Source organism: Lichenostomus cassidix, chromosome 4, assembly GCF_008360975.1.
Source record: "Lichenostomus cassidix isolate B80296 chromosome 4, HeHo_3.0, whole genome shotgun sequence".
Lineage (NCBI taxonomy): Eukaryota > Metazoa > Chordata > Aves > Passeriformes > Meliphagidae > Lichenostomus > Lichenostomus cassidix.
Genome location: NC_139484.1, coordinates 66082126 through 66104141, shown reverse-complemented (window position 1 = coordinate 66104141; position 22016 = coordinate 66082126).

The window sequence follows — 22016 nt, the reverse complement described above, 5'->3', positions numbered from 1 at the left end:
CCAGTTCTAATCACTTATTATTTAAAAAAGGTTGCAATGGAAATGGTGAAAAATATATAAAAATGGCACCTACAGAAGCCATTAAAAAGACATTTGTCAGAGAGAAGCAATAAACATTACAGACCGTGAAAAGGTGAAACAGACACTTCTAATTTTTAAAGCAGACACTCATGTGTCCCACTAACTTACTAAAAAGTAACTGAAAATGTAGTTAATCTGGAAAATGGAAATACATCTATTTTAAAATCAGGCTAATCCTATGGAGATCACTACCACAACTCCAAAAAGGCAGTTGGATTTATAGAACAAAGGCAGCAGTGGCCTAGTTAAGATTAGAAATAGCAAACAAACAAACAAAACAAAGTTTCAGATGTACAGACAAGTGCATCTTTTAGGATTGGAAAAAACCACTTAAAAACATGTATTTAATTAAAAATTGGCCAGACAGGATTTCTAGTGCCTTCCTCTAAAGAATCTGACTGCTTCAAGAATGGAAGAGCAGAGTGACAGGTTTCCCCTGGAGTGATGTCTGCTCTTTCTGCCTGTGCTCCTAAACTGGGTAATTGGGAATTGACATAAAATTCTTTGACTTTAATGATGAAGAAAAATAGTGAATATTCTACTGGATCTTCTTGGAGAATAATATGAGCAGTAAAGATTTTGGAAAAGCTTTTTTCTACTCAATTTTTATTCACTGCTGTTTCCAGAACAAGAACAAACATACTGATACACTCAACTCTGCCCCTAAAAAATATTCCCTGACACAGAGTAGTGCAAAAGAAGGGCAACTCAGTCCCCTCACAGCCCCATATATTGTATAGGAAAAATGTATGTTCACTAGGGTTTTTTCACAGTCATGAGTTTCAAAGATACCAGGAGAACACAGATGCTGATTTATTGACTGTAATAACTTGCAGGATATTTCTCAGCGCTCCAATTTAACAGCCAGCTGAATTTCCATTTTTAAAAATCTTTTTAAGAATATATTCTCATTTTCTTACCAAAAATGCAAGTGAAAATAAAGGGGGAAAATCATATAGTCAATTTCAGAATTAAAAAAAAACTCCATACATATATATATAGGGGAAAAAATGCTATTAGTTGCTAGGTGACAACATTTTACCTGTTCTGTCAGAGTATTTGCAAAATACTTACAGCCAAGAGAACATGAATGTTTCAGCTTCTCATCAGTTCTACATCAGGTGAAAACATTGGAAAAGACACAAAATCATGCTTGAGAAGCAATCCAGTGTTACAAGCACCAGCTAAATAATGTAGGACAACCTATTAAAGTCAGAAATGCGGGTGGAAGATTACGAAATGAGATTAAATTGATTACTATCTCATGCATATTGTGGGAGAATAACCAAAAGGAAAGATAAAACTGCTCGATAGTCCTCAAGCTCGTAGATAAGGTGCTCTGAGTTTTCAGCATGAGGTGAGAGCAGAAGATGTAATTTCAGCCCTCACACTCACACTCAGGTCGAACATCATGAAGTTGGATGCTTGCAGCTCTCCAGTGCAGCAGCAGGTAAAATACAAGGCAGACTTGTAGGAACTACATCACCTGAAACAAAAAAGCGTTGGAAGAATTCTCGAGAAGAGTACAGAAATGGTACCATGGATACCAGGAAGGTTTTATGCAAACAATTAAAATCGGTATATATACCTTGATTAAGGGATTACTGAAGTGAGACACAGTGAAATGTCAACATATTAAAGCAGAGGGATGTACAGAAATCAAAATTTAATGACATTTTCTTCTTCCAGAGGATTGTCTTAACCCTGAAAGCAGAATTTTGACATTTAGAAATAAGCTAAAATACTCACATTCTTTATTAATATACATAAAAATTAATATATGAAATTAATATTAAAACATTTTTGCTTTGATGAATTATGTACATTCCCCTTAAAGTTATATTTGGTCTAGTCGTGCAGACCCAGAAAAGGGGGAACTGAAAAACAAGAAGAGTAATTTTCATACAAACAAGATGTGCTGTGACAATTACTCTCCAGACCTTAACCTCAATTTGTGACACCACTACCACTTTACTGAAAACTAACAGTACAGGGAACAAAGGCAGTGAACAAAGGCAGTGCAATCCTCCATCCTGGCAGGGATCAAACATCACGACTGCCCTGACCTGCATGGAGGCTCTGTGCCAGCCTGAGCCTGGAACAATTGCTGGCAGCTCTCTTGGCTCTTGTGCCTGCTTGCAGAGGAGAAATCACCAGTGGGGAGGCTGCTCCCTGCAGCTTTGAAAATATAGATACTAGAAAGCATATATTGAATAATCACCTTTATCAAATAATTTACCCCAATTGTGTTGGTACACTTCGCTTCCCAGGGTGAGTTGTATGCTTGGCGGCTACAGGAAAATAATTGGATTCCCTTGGCTCTCCAAAGTGAGCACAAATGAGACAAATCATAAACCAGGAATTAAATCTCATTTAAAACAGTACAGTACATCAGTGCCTGATTGCTTTCTTAATCACTTTTGTTCTGTACAGAGCATCTTTCTTAATCATTCTTTTACCCTATACATAACAACCCCCATATAATTATAATGCTTTAACATTATATTCTTTTGGATTAAGGAAGCACCTCCTCTGCTCTTAGTGACAATTATTCCACTCTGTGAAAGAAATTAGTTATTTTTTCCCAGCAACAGAGCTGACGTCCATTGTGATATCTAAAATATTGCTTGATCAGTTAAATGGTGATAATTTTCAGAAATCACTATGTGATAATTATCTACCTATTTTGGTATCATGCTTTTAATGAATTTGTCTCCATGTACGAGGTCAAAGAATTCCTTGCTAGGCTTTAAACCTAAATCTTAATAAAATAATGGAAAATACACAGAATATCTTTGCCTAACACGAAGCGCAGATCTGTTTATCTTCACTGTCACTTGCCACCCCTGCAAATGGCTCCCAATTACATGTGTCTTTCACCATATTTGAATGCAAATTTTTAGTGCTGTAACTCTCTTAATGCTCACCAAATCTTACCTGTCTGTGGCTACTTGGTGGGGTTTGAAGGTCCTGCCATGGTTGCAAGTGTACACGTGTACACTCTGAGAACAATTAGCAAAGTGCCAATAAAAAGAAATGCCTCTGGCAGCATCAGCAATGAAATGAATGAATGAATAGGTGATGCCTAAGCTTCTCGTCTCTTTGGAGGTTATTAGTGTTGAAAAATCAGAGATGCTTTAAAGTCTGTGCAGAGTATTACATGGTGGAGGCTGCATTGCTACTGACTGCAGTACTCTGCAGCTGGAGATCCTGCTCCCTCTGAGGAGGTTCTATAAATAAAAATGAACACTTACTTTCAAAAAGTATGCATTTACCACTTACGGGAAAAATTACCGAAATTGGAAGACATTTAGAATGGGAAACCATGAGACCAAGTACCCATGGGTCATAAAAGCCCAATGTGTTCCATTCTGGAGCAGGATGTCTTTGATTTTTCATGTAAATATCACTGAATCAGTAAATCCTGGTTTCACTCTTTGAGTTGTGACTCCCAGGGATTCAAACTGGTGATAATTCATGGCTGAATAGAATTGGTCCAGAAAAAACTAGCAGAGTAAGTGCCACTTCTTCAAGGGAACAAATATACAAATCGGCCTTTTTGGTTCCTCTGTGTGGAAATACTTCTTCTTTGGTGTGGAATATTAATATAACAGCAGTGGGACTTTTAATTAATTAGTAGGTCATTAATCTGCTGACCTCTGCAGATTATGAAATTGCAGTATTCAAAGAACTGATAAGTTATTTCAACAAACTTTAAATGCTGAGCTAATCTATTCAATGATGAATTCACATTCAATGTGAGAGGAGACAGAGCTGTAAGAGGAGCTATTTGTTCCAACATCTGTGTTGCTGTTCCAAGACTTCATAGTAAACAAATAAGCACAGTAAAATCTCTCCATGTCTTAGCAATTATTTCAGCTTTTTTTTTTTTTTTAATGAGCTAAGCACTAAGTGCATCTGGCTGAGTCTGACAAACTAATCTTCAATTATAAAAATTCATAAATGAAACAGAAAATATTTTCATTAATTGCAAAACAAATTTAAAGCATATCAGCGAAACTCAAAGTGACAGGACTGCCTTTGGGTTTAAGTTCCTAAAGAAATAAAATTACTGATTTTTTTCTTCTTAGGTGCTATTTATCTATAATTTTATCCTTAAATACCTCTTCAATATTTTTCTATGTACAGAAATTGTGACACCACTTATAACACATTTTTTTTTAAATTTACACGTGTAGGAATTTCAAGTTTATTATTCCCCCATGGGAAACATCCCTGACATTATGCTCCATCTCTCAGGAAATCCTTACACTTTCTTGGTCTTTTTCATGTTTTAACAGTTCTTTTTCCTGACTGGCCTTGAAGACAGCAATTTTGATATCCTCTGGGCAAAGCAGTTTTGCATATAATCCACTCTCATGCCTCAGCCCATTAGCTGCTCTGTCCCACTCTCAACCAGAAAATAATATTCACAATTGTTATCCTGCAGCTTAAAACATTCCTAGGTAAAAGCTCACCTTTTCCAAAGCAAAGTATGAAAAGTGGCAGCAACAATCACAACTTGACCTGAAGCTGATTTCTTCCCCCTGAGCCAATTAGCTCCCAATCTGCTGCAGTGTTTAGGTCCCACTGTCACTGCTTCTGGTTTTGCACTCCCAACCCATCCCCTGGCTGGAGCAGCACAGCACCCACAGCTTTCATCTGAAGGAGGTGTCTGCACCCCAGTAACTCATCATTTGCTCCATTTATGGGGTATTAAATCACACAGCCATCTCTAGAGCAGGCCATGGAGCAGAAATCAAAGGGGCAGCTGGCCTCATCACTGCCATCTGAGTCTCCTTCCCAAGGAAATTGGAGTCCCTGAGCAAGCAGGAAGAAATGGCAAGGAGCTCCCCTAGGTTCCCAGGTGAGCAGGAAGCCAAATCACTCAAAACTCTTTATTGAAACTGTCCCCTAGTTTTCTTTCAGCTGTTTCATAATGACAGAACAAGCAGAGAAAATCTCTTGCCCAGTTACATGTTTCTGACAGGACCCAACAGCAGAGGCTTAGAGAAAACAAGAAATGAACAGGGAATAGCTCTGTGATGTTTTCCCCACTGCATCCTCCCACCTCCTGGCAAAACACAATTCAGAGACTTCCTGAACCAAAGTTGGTACCTGCATCCTTCTCTTAATCATTCATTTTCTTCATTAATATATCTCTGAGTCTTTTTTAGCTTTCATTGTCCACATCATACAGTAGCAATGTGGTGTGTCTGGAGGGTGACAATATTTTTTCTTGTATGTTCTATGAACCATGTGTTATCATTTCGATTGCTGCCCTACAGTTCCCATCCTGTGAGAAATAACAAACAGTGCTCCCTACTCACTTTCTGTATGGTCTCTATGGTTATATATATTTATTTCTGTTCAGCGTCCCTTTAGCAACAGTTTGGCATTTTTTAACATTTTCAACCCTTTTTAGATTAAAAAAAAAAGATACACAGTATTCAAAACACGAATACACCGTGAATTTAGAGTGACATAGTAATATTGTCTGATTTTTCCAGTGAAGTCCTCCCACTAATTGTTTAATACACCATCTGCCTTTTTGACCACTGCTGAACATTGAGTTGACATTTTTTTGAACGATCTACAAAAATGCCAAGATATATTTCCTGAATGGTAATAGCTAATTTAAAGACCAATTTTCTTTGGTTTAGTTAGGGTTGATTCCCTCTCTTCTCCCCCTTTCTCCCATTACTTTGCACAAATCAACAGTGAATTTCATCTGCAAGCATATTACAGATCTTTCAGCCTCATTAGATTCTCCTGCAACCCTTCACAACTAACTTTTGTGTTTACAAACCAAAATAGTTTTATACTGTCTATAGACACCTCCTTTGCTCTCATTGCTTTGCCAGATTCTTTGTGAAATTTTGTCATAACCTAAAAGTTCTAGATAAGCTTCAGAATGACATCCTTGCAATTCTGAGCTTTCCTCTGCCTTTGTCAGCATGGGGGATATCAGAAATATAGTAAATAAAGAAGAAGATTTGGAAGGAAAAGGGGTGAACAGAACTGTTGTGTCTCAGATTACTTTTGTCTGAGATTATACTCAAGAATATTTCAAATCAAATGTACCTGGTTTCTCTCCCCTTTGCGACTGGTGATCCCAACTACTTTTAGCTAAAGCCTACACTGTTGATAAATGTGGGAACTGAGAGAAAAAAAAAAAGGTGTATCTAGTTATAGGAAATTCACTGGCACCACAGTTCAAGTTCCATCACAAACAAAATCTGAGATCAAAGAGAAGGGGAGAGAATCAGTGCAAATGCTGCAGACAACAGTTCAGTCATCCAAGGCATTGCTGGCCCAATGACTCCTTTGGTTATCTAGTAAAGATGTTGCCATGTAAGTTTTTTATTAAGGTTATAAAATTACTTTTTCACTATTTATTTATAGCTCCAGCATGCAACAACATTCCTGTGAAAGTAATGCATTTTTATCTTGTTTTCACTGGCACCTTACATATTCTGCTGTGCATCCATTCCACAAAGCACACCTTATTTAAATGATGATACATTCCCCTCCTCTGGATACCAAATTCATTTAATACAAAATATTTAAATGCTTCAACAAAAGAAACAGTGATCACTGGGAGGCCTCATTTTTTGTTGTCCCTTCAAAGCAACATTCTTTTTGTGTGTGTCTTCCCCTTGCAGATATTTCTGTAGCTTTGAATTCCATAATCTGCAAGCATTTCATGAGCCATAATGAGTTCTTGTAGTATCATCCTGGGAGATGCTGTAGATTTCAGATTGCCTCACCAGCCAATCCCTTTCTAACTCCTTCCAAAATGAACAAGACAGTGAAAAATAAGGTAATTAGATAACAGCAGTTCAGTATTGTGTTGCATGTTGTAAGAAAATAGGAGAAAAAAATCTATAACATTCTGCTTTTTGGTGTTCTGCAGTGAAGTGCATAATATTTGCAATGCTTGAGGCTGGTGCTGTTATATCTCAATACACACCTCTGGAAAGTCTTTGGTTTTCACAAGTCAGAGCAGCTATTCACATTAAAATCCATTAATTTAATCCACTAAAGGCCATAAAAATCCAGAGACCAGTTCTAACCTAAGAATTTACAGAAATCCTGTAATTGAGAAATACTTACATTTCACTGAAAAGCTCAATCATGCCAGAGAAGCTTTCAACTGCTGACACACCAGAGTTATTTGGAATATTCAATTTATGGTGAAAAATTAATTTGGTTTAAGGTAAGGGAAAGATGCTTGGCTCTAGGGTGAGTTTATAGGTGATCTGTATAAACTTGAGAGCAAGTCACTACAAGTAACATCTCACTCACATGGCCCATTTCTGAGTAACTCTTTCCTTGACTATTTGGATACATTTGTCAGTAAAGATAGCAGTTGTTAGAGCCTCTATTTATGAATGCAGCTCTAAGAGTATAGATCACACCAGATTCCCAGTGTTTCAGTGCCTATTTCTTGCTTAAAAATGAATGAGAAAACAGAGCATCTTCTTTCCTCTTATTCTCTGCCTTTTAATCATATTCTGTGCCTATTTCTTCTGGAGCTTCCTCCCCTCACACAAAAGGCTCAAATCACACAGTTGCAGCCTGTAGATCTCATTCAGGGCTCAAGCAAATTTTTGTGTATATAAGACACATATGAGCAGCTCATCCAAAACAAAACTGCTCCTGGTGTTACCTGTGAAGGTCCCAGTTTTGTTAATGCAAATAGTGCAGTGTCAATGCAGGTAACGGTGCAAATAACCATAAAAGATGCAGAAAAGGCCTGCTCTAAACCTTGAGTCCACCTGAGCAGTAATTTGGGTCAGATGCACTGATATAATCAGGTCTGTGTCCCTTTCCTTGGTGATTCTTTCCCAATGTTAGCTGTTTCTAACCACATGCAAGCCCCTTACCTCTCCCACTCGTCACTGCTTCCAGGAGTGTTTGCTGCTTCTCTGAGAACTTTCCTACTGAGATTATTTGTCAAGTAAGAAATTTCCCCTGCTTCAGTCACACAGGAACCTTCTGGCTGAGTGTGGGAAGCAAAAGCCTTGATGCTTGCAGATGGCAGGAGAGAAGTGATGCACATCCCCTCCTGCTCTACCTCTGCAGCAGCTCAGAGTCCCAGGAACCCTCAGCTAGAGATTGCCTTAGCAACCACATGTTAGTGGAGACAAACTCCATCTGTTTAGCCTTCCTGTAAATATAACCGAGATTTGTGAAGTCTATCAGTTGGAGCAAAATGGGAACTCTTTCCCCATAATTATTTTCTAAGAAGTGTTTTCACTTTGCCTAACAGCACAGGATTCCACAGTCATACTGGACAGTCATTAGTTTGTTATCAGCCCATGAAAAATAGGCTAGAAAGTTGTAGGTGTCACCCCAAAAGAGACTCCTCCAGTTAAAACACAGCAGGCTATTTCCCTGCTGAATAAGCTCCAGGAAAGGAGGATTGCCTTTGCTATGAGCAAGGAAAGAGACAGGTCATCCAGCCAGGTGAGTGTCTGCATACACAACTTCACAGCAAACCAAAGGGTGGGATTTTGGCAAGACCTGTAGAAGGGTCAGTTCCTTTTCTCCAATTCCTTTCCTTCACCAGAGTCAAAGATGTCTATCTTGTGAGGTCTGCTTACCTTTGTTACTAAGGTACATTGTAACTATGCTCACCAGTGTGGTTTGAAAATTATGATACTGCTTTTCTTGAATATTTAGAAGAAGCTGAAAGGAAAAGATGAATTCATAAAGGAAGCAGCTGAGGGCTTACTGGCTGCTCAGAATCTGCTTTCATCAACTCAGAAATATCCTCATTTGATATGTGTGCAGGGATGTTCTACTAACATTCATTTGAATTCAAAACTCTTGTCTCACTTTTCCTTTCCTTTACCACCTCAATCTTGCTCCACACTAAAAGGTATGAAGCACTTTTATCTAATTATTTGACTTGTGATAAAAATTGTAATAACTAGCATTTTCCAAAATGAAGAGTTCACAGAATACCTTTGACATTAAACTTTTATGCATTTGAAAAGTATATCTCAGGGTTTAGGACTTGGGGGGAGGGTTGTTCTTCTGTGTGTAAATTGCTCAGATGATGACACAAAAACCCAAAGGATACTATTCATACACACTATAAAACTGCATTTTCCCTGTCTCTGTAAAGGCAGCAGTATAAAATCCCTGAAATTGCTCTAAAGGTTAGAGAACAGAGGGATACTGATCCTTATTAACATACACAGTAATAACTCTCTTTAATACAGCACTATAATTTTTATTTAAAAAATTGATCCCTATCTAGACATGTACTAAATCTCTGAAGCAGTAGTTTGTAACACATGAAGGGTAAGTTGTATAGCTCAGCTTTAGCACTGGCCATTTTCCTGCTTTACTGAAATGTTATGAAGTAGAGATATACATGGTGCAAACATTTTAGTAGCAGGAAAGAGCTCTGAACACCTCATTGATTCCCTGATTTTTTGATCCTTTTATTATCCACTGTCGAGCAGTCAAAGGTGGTTATAACTGTGGCAGGCTCCACGATACTATAGATTTCTAAAGCTCACACTATAACTGCCAATCTCTCCTCTACCACCTGTTTTCCCCCCTCGTTCTTCCTTGGAGCACAGCTGCCAGCACTGCATCTTCAGTATTCTGCACAGAAATGAAGATGATTCCAGCTGGGATCTTTGGGGACATAAACAAACCATACAGTAGTTCCCTCTCTTGGGCTGAGCCTAGCTCTGCTGAGTCCAGCAAATGAATTCTGGTGATGCCAATAAATACTGCATGCAGGTTGGGTGTCTCAAGAAGGAGCAGAGGTAGGGAAGAAGCTGACAGCAGCAGAGACAACCAGGCAGTGCTGTTAGAGCAAGCCCAGCACTCCCAGGCACTGCACCTTGTCAGCATTGCAAAACTACCTTGGTAGGAGAAAAAATGGATAAAACCTGTCTTCTCACAAATTTTGCTTTCTGAAGTTCAAATTAATTTACTTGCCCTTCAGCACAGTCGTTGCCCTCATAACCCTGTAATATATGTGAAAAAAGTGTCACTTTTCCCATGATCTGGGAATTAAATTACTATGTAAGGGTCATTTCTATCTCTGTCAGACTTAATGTAATACTTAGAGATCTCTCAAAGCCTTTCAACACTTGGGCACAGGCAGTCTGTGAGGCTGAGTTTGCTTAGACCTGGACTATAGAGTAAAAATTATGGTAAATTTTCCTACATGTTTTTATTTGTCTGGAAAGCTGAGAGAAAATTAAAATTTCAAAGAAAAACTGAATCTTTTTTCCTTGTACCTCATTAATAACATTGCCTTTTAAGTTCATGGTAGTTAAAACAAATAAACCCACTGAAATAACTGAGATGATGTTGAGGGTCAAAAGTGGCATGTGAAACCTTTTCCCATGTCACTGATGCCTATATTGTAAATAACTGACCTTGTGGGAGGCAGCATGATGGAGAGAAGGTGATTTTTTAGTGAAGACATAATTGAACTCAATATTTCTGTGAAAACCAAGCACTTTTGGTGAGGGAACCACAAACATTTCATGAGTTTAAGGCTATGATAAATTTCTGCACAGTCTATTTGTTCAAAGCAGAAATCTCTTAGACCTCAGTTTGAGTTGATGGAAGGATATTCTACTTACAGAAAAAAATTCTTTGATGATATCATAGGGATCTCACTATTTATGGGCTTCTTGTGTACAATCCAAACATTCTTGTGTGTACAAAAACTTGTTAGGAAGACTGCATATCCTTGAACAGCCAGTGTGTGTATAACCTCTAACCAGAGATATTGAACCACACACTCCCATCCAGCTGTCAGATTATCTCAGCTGCTTATGTACATTATTAATCCAGTGGTTACCACCACAAAAGACAACTTGCCCTGGAAAACAGATAAGCTTTACCCACCTCAGAAAAAAATTGTAAAATTAATAAGTCTAGGTGATTCAAGCTAATGCTATTAGAAGGGCTGAGAAGGAGATTAAAAAACTTAGTATACCAAGAAGAGGTGACAGGAGAGTGGGCCAAACTGTAAACTTACACCACTTTGACTATCACTTATATGGGGCTGCTGTAATTAATAGTCAAGAAGCTCACACAGCCAGCTAGAGAAGGTTTTGAGGAAAACACTGTCCTTCACTAACTGCAGGGCAGTAACCAGCTGCTCAGGGGCAGCTGTAAAGACAGAGGAAACACTTTTATCTCAGATCATTACAGCTATTTCTCTGCTGTCACTCTGCATTTTAATGATTGATCTTTGGCAAACAGCAATTAGTATGCTGAAGAGCTTGAGGAACACCTAAAGAATGAGGATTTTTCTCGTCTGTCTGAAGGAAAGGATGGAGTTATGAGTGAGTTGAAATCTCCCACAGAAGATGGGGAGGTACTGGTGAAAAAGAGAGAATTTAAAAAGGTGTCAGGGAATATGAAAGGCATCACAGACATGAACCTCTAAAAGGCAGGAAGTAAACTTTGTACAAGGAGAGAAAAGAAACTTTCAATGGGTTTTATCAAAGAAACAGAAAGGCAAGCAGAGATCAGGAAAGACGGGTATGCAAATGATCCAGAAGCAGCCTCCAACAGGTTCATAAATTCTACCCAAAGGGTAGAATTTAATCAGTATGCCCTAATCAGTATGACAGCAGTGAAAGGAAAATAAATGTGTGCAGGTTTTCCTTTGTGCAGACAAAGCAAGGAGCAGCACTTCTTCCAAAACTGCCTGTTCCTCTATTGCAAACTCTGCATCTCACGTTGGCTTTCCAACCTGCCTGGACTTGTGGATGGAAGGAGCTCAGATTAAGGAAGTCCAGGAAGCTCTGTTAACACAGTGACAAGGCAGTTTCACTGACAGTTCCACTCTGGCTCCTTCCTGGCCTTTACTTTCTGTGTGATTTTTTTTTTACTTTTCCAACAGTCTGATGTGCACGTGGTTAGTGCTGGCTCAGTGCTTTCAACTGTATTTCAGCAAAGTACAGAAAGACTTTCCAAACCCCAGGAAACCCAGAAGACATCACATAAGAACCTACATATGATGATTTTGTAGCAATTTGGAGAGTCACTTGGTCCTTAAAAGCCTTCCTGAAAAAATTCTTTCCTATGGTTTTTTTTGTCAGCTCTTTCTCTTTAAAGATCTTTCTACTGTTCCTGGAGACCTCTGTTTTCTCCAGACTTTCCAGCACAAAGAGGGAATCTTTCTTCTGCTACCTGCCTTGCAGTGAGGCACCTGGCACATGTACTGCAAGCCAGTGTGGTTCCACAAGTTACATGGTTTGGAAATCCTACATGCTGATACTTTGAAAACTTTTAATTCAGCCAGAGCTACTTAATACAATGCCTGCAATAATGCGCAATAAAAATATTTATTCTAAACTCCACATCTGCATTTGCAGCGCAGAGACTTTTGTCTGAGTCCTGCAGGTACACAGGTGTGTGTCCATCTTTACCTGGGTGGATTGTCCTTCAGCACCTGTCTGGTTTTAGCTCACACCAGGAAGATGAAGAAAATCTCCCAGGTGTCCCCATTTCCTGTGCTTTGGTTCATGTGCTGGAGAGGTTTCTGAGGAGATGGACCTCATGGGGTCCCAGCCACAGCTCTGTCCCTGTGCATGGACTCTTTGCCATCCCTCACATCCTCCAGGATGCCACACAAGGATTTCACAATTCCAGTTCGAGTTTTGCTGGAATGAGGCTTGGGATGAGGTAGACACCAAGAATAAGCCACACTGTGATTCCCACCTTGTTTGTCCTGGTGAAGAGCAGGTTTCAAGTCCTGCCCTGGATTTCTTGGTTCTCAGGATATCAGTATTGCTGTGCACAGATTCTCAGATCAGGAAAGAGAAACCCAGCATCTAAGCACCTGCACTTTGTGCTTAGTTCCCTGTCAGTTCCTATTCTGCATCCTATTTGTCAGACCTGCCCCCAGCTCTGCATTTTCCTTTAGGGCTGATTTTGCAGCAAGCCTTACCATACTGTAAAAACAATGGTACAGAAATATTACTGGGAGAAAAATAATTACATAGCTAAAAAGCAGCACATATATGCAAGAGTAAGGTAATGCTGTAATTGACAACACACATTATTCAGCATAGTTTAAAGAAATTATTTTCTGTAGTGGTAGATTTATTTTCCTCCTTTATTGTTTGAACAGTAACTTTTTGCATTCTGAATTTTCATAGGAGATACACCCTAATGTTCTTTTATTCAGTTTTGAATACCATTAACAATACCATTATACTTATTTGGGCTACTTATGAAATAAGATAAAACTAAGGGTAATGTTATCAAGGTCTTTTCCTTTGCATATCCCTTTTTCAGCCAGGTTTGGCCATAGCTGTTCTTTCTTTTCATTTAGGTCTGGGTCACATAAGCTGAGATATATAGGTAGAAATGCAAGTGGCAACCATGTTCTGTCACAGGAACAGAATTTGGATTTCCCTCTGCTTTCTCAAGGGCCACAACAGCCTTCCACCCCAGAAACAGCTTCCCAGTCTTTGTAACTTGGTGGGCCTGTAACATGTGGCTTTTAGGTGTAAAACTCACATTTACCTTATTGAATTGCCCTTCGGGCAATCTCTTCAAGATCCACATCCTATTACTTATTAAAGTGCCTATTAATCACCAGGCAGGAGTTAACACAGGATTAATTAATAGTAAAAAACAAAAATAAAATCTAGCCCAGTGTACTACCATTTGTTTGAGAAAATATAACTAGGATGAAAAAACAAAACTGAAATTATTCCTGATTTAGTTTCCCTCAAACAGTGACAGCCACAGTGCCTCTATAAGGTTCTCTAAGGAACACAGCACTTTAACTCCCTTTTCTCCTAGCTTGAGACAGGTTACCAAATTCAGCTCTTTACTGTTTAAATCCCCAGCAATTCTTTGGACTTACGTGGGTTTCATACTAGTATTGCACAGCTGAAATTCATTTAATAACCCAAAAGACCTGCAGTGTACTTTGTTTCCCTCTCCAGTTCAACTCTGCTAAGTCTGGACATTATTATCAAAATCCCCTATTGCAGTTTGCCTTTGAGCTGTTTGAAATGGAGAATGACTGCAAAGTACCAGGGCATGTAGTGCCAGGGAAGAACTAACCTGTGAGCAATTCAGGAATAATTTCTTTACAAGAAGGGCATTATGGAATAAATTGCTTGGGGCATTCAGGCACTGAGGCAGGCAAGTGGCATAAATCAGCTCTGAAATATAAACTGGGCAATTGGAAGTGGGAGTAATGATGGGGTTTGATCTCACTGGTTAGGGATGTCATTTCTGTTTGGGATAAATAAATGTTCTGATCTGAAGGTGCACAATGGCAACTGGGGAAGCAGAGGGAAGCCCTGAGGTTGGCCAGAGGAGGAGGAAATGACAATTCTACTCTAGGTGTATTGCACTCAGCTGTGAAACAGTCCTGTGTAAATATTGCCAGAAAACCGATTTTACATGCTTCTTTTATAGGGGCAGTTTTATGTTTCCGAGCTCAGTTCTCATTTTACTGGAAAATCAGGAAGGGGAGGTCTGGAGACTTTTTTGTTTGGGTTTTTTTGTGGTTTTCTATTTTCTTTTTATACTAGATTTGAAGGACATCATCTTTTGCCCTTTCAGCTCACTAATCGAATCCCAGAGCATGGTACATTACCTTTCTGGCCATTTGGTCATGGGCAGATAGAATTGTCATCTCAAACGTTCAGCAGCTCCTCAGATAAGTAATGAGTGGGTGTTTAGGAGAAATCAGGCTTTTTACTTCCTGTGGAGCTTGGTCCAAAACTTCAGTAGGGACTCATTCAGGGAAAGGCATGGGCACAGAAAGCAAATGAGATATAACTGACAAACTATTTGAGGTGTGTTCAAACATTTGAGTGAGGAATTGTAAGAAGAATGTATAAACATAGAAAAGACATGACAATGTTTTTATGACAATATAAAAAGAACTCCAACTGTTAAATGTGAAATAACATATGGACATACAGCAGCTCCCTTCATTTCTCCAGATCCTAATGTTGTGTTTTAACCCCAGCCAGTAATGAGGTACCACATGGCTGCTCGCTCCAGCTTGGTGGGATAGGAAGGAGAATCAGAAAAAAAGGTAAAACCCATGGGTTGAGACAAGAAAAGTTTAATCATAGAATTGCAACAAAATAGTAATAATAATAATAGTAATAATGTAATGAAAAGGAAAACAAGAAAGGGAAATAAACCCCAAGAAGAACAAGTGATGCACATGCCCTGACCATTACCCCTCATTGATTCATGTGCATCTCCTCCCTGTCAGAGGATGGGAAGTTTAAAATTCCTTCCTTTAGAATAAGCACTACTTAGTAACAATCAGAACATCAGAGTGTTATCAACATTGTTCTCATACTGAACCCAAAACACAGTGCTTTACTTGCTATTAGGAAGAAAATTAACTCTATCCCAGCCAAAACCCAGACAACTAACCAAGCTCTTGCTACATTAAAATAATTATTTTTTAATATATGTCTGTCTGCACCATTGGTTTCAATTTGTTCCTTTCAAAATATGCTTTGGATGAGTTTGTTTCAGACTTAAACTCTAGGCCAGCCTAGAATCCAAAGTTGCATTCAAGCTCTACCCAGGACTTGGTTCTTGACCATAATCACTGAAACCAAAAGCACCAAAGAGGAAAACACAAGTCCTGCTGCTTCAGTAATGATGGATCATTTTTCTCAGCCTTGCGCAACTTTGACTCCTGATTCTGCTTGCACCTTTTCCTCCCCAAAGCTCTTTTCCTACTTTTGTTGTCCTTCAGCCAGGCCTTTCACACAGTGCTCATTTCAAAGTACTTCTGAGTCTGTGTTGCTTCATCCTGCCTGCTGCTCAAAGGTTTGTACCTTCAGCTTCCCCTGGAGCTGCAGCACAGGACATTCCTGTTACTGAGCAGAGTGTGACCAGCATGAGGGGGTTTCTCACAGAATCATAGACTAGTTTGGGCTGGAAAGGACATTCAAAAGTCATCTAATCCAACCCACCAGTCGTGGTCAGGAATACCTTCCACAAGATCAGGTTGCTCAGAACCTCATCCAACCTGACCTTGAAAGTTCCCAGGGATGGGGCAACCATCACCTCCCTGGACAACCTGTTCCAGTGTTTTCCCGTACTCATTTCAAAGAGATTCTTCCCTATATCTAACCTAAATGGACCATCTTTGGTTTAAAACTGGTATGCCTTGTCCCAATGCAACAAGTCCTGCAAAAAGTCTGTCCTCATCTTTCTTCTAAGCTCCATTTAAGTTCTGTAAGACCACCATAACGTGTCCCTGGAGCCTTCTCTAGACTGAACCACCCCAAGTCTCTCAGGCTTTCCTCACAAAGAGGTGCTCCATCCCTCTGGGCTGACCTCCTTTGGGCTCACTCCAACAGGGCCATGTGTTTCCTGTGCTGAGGATCCAGAACTGAGCACATTTCTCCAGGTGGGGGCTTGTGGTAAGACAGGAAAAGGCTGTGGGCAGCCTAGACCTAAATAAGTTACATCTGTGCCCCTAACAAGAGAGGCAAACACCTTTGTTGGAGAATGAAGCAGAGAATGCAGACATGCATGACTAGTTAGGAAAAGCACCTGTAGATAGTTTGCTAACCAGCTGTAATGTAATAAGGAAGACCTGTTATTCATGTGAGGAAAGGGTATAAAAAAATGTGTACTGGGGATAACAAATGGCTGATGGTTGCCACCATCAAGAGTGTCAACATTGAGTCCACAGTTAGGGTCTCACAGGAGCAGAGCAGAAGGGCAGGATCCCCCTCCTCAACCTGCTGCCCACACTGCTTTGGATACAGCCCAAGACAATGGCTGGCTTTGTGGGCTGCAGGTGCACATTGCCAGGTCATATCCAGCCTTTCATCCACCAGTATAACACTTTTATAATGAGAAATACAGCAAATGCACCTTAACTCACCCTGTTCTTAAAGCTTTTCCCAGAGCTGACACCTTCATAAAAGAATTAGCATTAAAAATTATATTCCAAATTACCTTGTCTTTCCCTCACCCATGCACTATTGTCAGTTTGGAGGAGGGGCAGGATGGCTGCCAAACAAGCTTTTCATGCAACAATTGTGATAAACAGCCTTGCAGTGATGACACAGAATGTGAAATCCTTCACGTCTGCTTTCCCCAGCCCTCCCTTCGCTGTCCCCAGGGTGCTCTGCTAAGTGCTGGCTGCTAGATGAAGTGTAGCATTAGGGTATCAGAGTTATGATGGAAATTCACCTCTCTGAGAATTAGAAGATTCCTCTTCACTTAGCTTTGGGATGTGAGCAATAAAGTGGTGATGACTGAGCCTTCCCCGGGAGCAGCGCGCTGCACGGTGCACAGAGCCTGGCAAAGGCAGCTTTTGTTAACCACTGAGTTATTCCATAGATGCTCAGGCAATCACAGCTCAAGGGCTAAAGAAACACATTATAAATTCTTATAATTATCTGTTATGACAGTAAGCAGAGAACAGCTTAAGTGCAGGAAGTATTTATGGGGCTGGGAGGAGAGCAGAGAGGCTGAAGTGTGCACTGCTCACCTCGTGCTCCACGGGCTGGGAGGGAGGATGAGCAGATTCCAGGCAGTCAGACAGGAGAGATTGCTGCTTCTTTCCTCTGAGAGGAAAAGCTGTTGCACAGCCAGGTGCTTTCTACCTGTGACCCTGCAAACTTCCCCTCCCTTTTTGCCCTGGGCACAGCGTCAGACACAGAGCCCCTCTCCCTCCCTGCCCATCTCCCCTGGCTTGTGTCACAACATGGAGAACCTGGAAAAATATGGAGCTGATCTCAGCTTACCTCTGTCTCATTTCCTATCTGTCCCAAAGGTGTTGGTACAGCCAGCATGACTTCTTTGTCCTCTGCATGTGACAGAACAGAGCAAAAGAAGAATCCTTCACATCACAGATAAAGGAGCAGGTTTGGGGCACAGAATTCAAGTTATATATTGGTGCTGAATTTAGATACCAGAGGAGACCCAAACTGTAAGCCACGAGTTTTTTGGTGCAGGAATGCCTTGTTAATAAAAAAAAAAAATAGTAACTCTAAAGGAAAATATCTCTTTTCACTGTCAACTGATTTGTCTTTAAAGGAAGAAATTCTTGTAGCCTAAAATCAGTTTCAACAAATTTTAACATTTTGGAGGTACCCTATTCAATTCTTCTAAATTAATCCATTCTTTAAAACAATATTTTAAAATAAATTAAATCTAAGTACACAATTCAGAGACTTTTAAATATTAAATTCCTGTGTTTTTACAAGACCAATTAATTTTTCACTTGGATTTCTGTTTGAAAACAATTCGTGAGAATTTAGCTTTTTTTTTTTCATTTCAGACAGGGTAAACATTGGCATTTTAATTATTATTTGCTTAAAAATATTAGGAAAATAATTCGTTCACAGATTTTTCAAAGAACTCCTTCATCTTGTAGAGCAACCACAAAAGAAATATTCTTTTTACAGATTCTCCAGTCAAAGCTCATAGTTAAGAGCAGTGAAATTTATTAGGCAATGAGATGGCTCTGAGAGGTATTTCTCCCTGGTAACACTCCAAGTGGAAGAATGAATTACCTCTGAATCTACAGTTAATTGAGATACCATGGAGCACAGCAAAATGAATGAAATTTAAATCTGCAGGGAATGATTTGCTGCAGTTTTTGTCACATTAGTTCCAGATAAACAGAAATTATATATATGTGAGTGTGTATACATACCCTTCTAAGGGTTTACATACCCTTATATATACATATTTATATAGCTACTTTCTGTGATACATGCATTCACACCATGTACACAGCAAATAATTTCCATTCCCTTGAATTACACCACTCTGGAGCACACAGAGGTCTGTGTTTTTATGGTGGATTGACAGTAGGACTGATTGCCCATAATTAACAGAGCAATCACACTGCTGCCAGCTTGGAGAATTTTATACTTGCAATGCAGAAAATGAGTCCATATTGCACAGCAAAGGGCCTGAACATGGAGAGCAATTTGGGTTTCCTGAAGAAAGACTGGCAATTATTTACATTGACAGAGATACAGCAGCCACTAACATGCTCTGGGTCACAGAGGACTGCTTTGTTTGAACACCGTTTTAAGGTGAGGGCAAATTTAAACAGTGTAATTGCACAGAAACAGCAGCTGAGCCTGATGGTCTGACCTGCTGTGATTTGCTGCAGGGCTGGGATGGAGTCCCCTGGTTACAGCGTGTGCAACTTTATTTTCTTTTTTGGTTTTTTGCAAGCTTTTTTTCCAATGGCTGTAGAGCAAAACACCTTAAATTAGTGAACGACTGTTTATGTGGGTTTGGTATTTCACTTTATAATGGGACTGAGGCAAGCTTCAAGCTAAAAAGCAAGATCCCTGCCTGAGAAGGCATGTGAACATAAAATAATAATAATAGCGATAATTACATCTAGCTGGAATTCAAATTCCCTTCTAAGCTCCATCAGTGCTGTTCATTAAGTGATGTAGAGTTACAGCTCTAGACTTCCTCAGCCAGGCAGCAACCTCCAGGGGACATGAGGCTATTGCTACCTCTGTGGACAACAGCTCCTCACAACATCCTTGAAATATGCATGCTTGCAAAAAGACTTAAAGCTTTTAATTTCTCATGTTCTTAAGGCCTAATCTCCTCTGAATTACCTGATTCTTCAAATTCCCTGTATAGCTCCCTCATGCATAGCTAAATGTTAAGAATGCAAAATAAACTTAATTAGCTAGTGTGCTAATATCCTCATGGCCCTTTGTAGTCACTGGGAAAATCTCATATTTGTAAAAGGGAGTGAAATGCATAATTTTTCCCCTAATGCAGCAAGAAAAGCTGTGGGGAAGTAAATACGAGCTCTCAGGACAGAAACTGATATAGAAAATTCCTTTCCAAAAGTATGTGGCAAGTGTGTGAGTGCACTCCTGTGGAAAAGCTTCACCATTCCTGCTGAAAAAGATGCTGCTGTCATTTCCTCATGCTCGGAAAGATGAGTAGATGGACAATCTTCCAAAGCAGACCATTGCTAATTCTCAAACTGTCCTTTTTAAGCAGGGAAAAAGCATGGAGGGTAGAGCCAGAACATAATCTAGAGCTGTCCTGGGTGCCATGTGAGCTGCCACTGAACAGAAGAAATGCAGTTGGTAAATACAGTTTTCAGAACGGTTTCTCTGTGTTAACATGGCAATTTTCCTGTTATGTGTGGTGGGGATTTTTTTTTTTAATTGGTTGTTCTCATTAATTTAGGTAATTGCAGTTCAGTTAAAATGTATCATTGTTTCTCAAGGCATAAAAATTGCATAAAGAAATTGGCACATTTTTGGTTACAATCCAATCCAGCTTGGTCTCTATGACTGGATGAGGAAAAATGGGACTGTGGTATTAAACTCAACAGAACTGAAAGCAGCAATGAACATTGTATAAACAACACATTTTTAATTGGATGGAAATTGAAAAAAAATGGGGGATGGAACCTGTGTAATTTTATCTTCACACTTTTCTCATATTGCAAAACTGAAAAATTTTATTAGCTTCAAACATTTTTTTAATGCCTCCTGTGTTCTAAAAAGCAAGAAATATCCAATGCTGAAGACATTTTGCTTAAAACATTGAAATCCTTGGATGTGTGAAATCTTTTACTGTAGCTAAATTTTCCACTAATGCACCCATTTGCTATATTAACTTTAGACATATTAAACACTTGGGACTAATACCAAAGAAATGCTAAGCTCCTGAAGCTGCAAGAGCAGACAGAGAGGGGAAATTCAGGTCACAGAGTCTTTCAGAGGGACTACAGGAAAACTGATCACAAATCTACTGGCTTAGTGCAGCCTCACTTTTAGTCATGAGTCACAGTAGCTGAGGCTCACCTAGTGCTGTGGATCCCAGGCTGGCAGCCCCAGAGCACAGCTCTGCAGGGCACTGTTGGAGCCCCTGGTCCTGCATTTTTGAGAGTCACGATGAGTGGAAGAAGAGGAGAGTGATGAGACTGAGCATTGTGCTGCTTGTCGAGCCAGGAGCTGCAGTGATGGAGACTCACTGTGCAGCTTCAAAGGAAAATCGTAATTGCAGCTCCTCTGAAAGCACATTTAGCTGAAATGGCCCCAAATCCCACATCATTTCTTACTGCATTTGTCACATAACCAGCAACCACTCTTCTGTGGGAAACAGTGCAACACGGAATAAGATGTTGCTGTCACTCAACAGGTGATGTTGAGTTTTCCCCTCTTTCAGCTTGCAGACACAAAACCAGGGGAAAGATTTATTTCTTAATCCCCACATCTAGGCCATATTTCTTCAATATTGGAAGCAATCCATAGAAATTATGAAAAGATTAAACATCTTACTGTAGAAGATAAGGTTTAAGAAAGGGAAGTTTGGAAGGTTTCTTGACCACAGCAGAAACTTTCACAGATATTAGGGGATACCTAATCTAGGAGATAAATGCACAGCAAGAACCACAGACTAAAAAGAAGCCAGGCTCAAATTCAGACAAGATATTAGGCACACATTTTTCAGGTCAATACAATATGCTTTTCTGGAGAATATACTTCCAATAGATGTGAGTTAATGTTTGAATACGGGACATAATAGGAAAAATTCAGCACCTGGATAAGATAGATTAAAGGTCCCTTCTGATATTCTAACTTTATTACTTGTAATATCAAAGATATCTCACAAATATTGAATATTCAGCACCATCCATTTAGAAGGAAGGTGATCTTGTTTCCATGGCAACTTGCTTGTAGGCAAGCCAATAGTTGGTCACCACTTCTTTCTGGGATGCCACATGTCTGTGCCCTGGAAACTTCACTTCCACCAATTTTACAAACTACTTCATTTAAAAAATAATAATCTGTACTTAAACCAAGTATAAACAATCTACTGTTTGCATAAAATATGAGAAGACCTATGCATTTTAATTTCTTTCTCGGGATGATTAGTTTCTCTTTTGTGATTCATAAATTCCAGCAGATGCGGCAAAA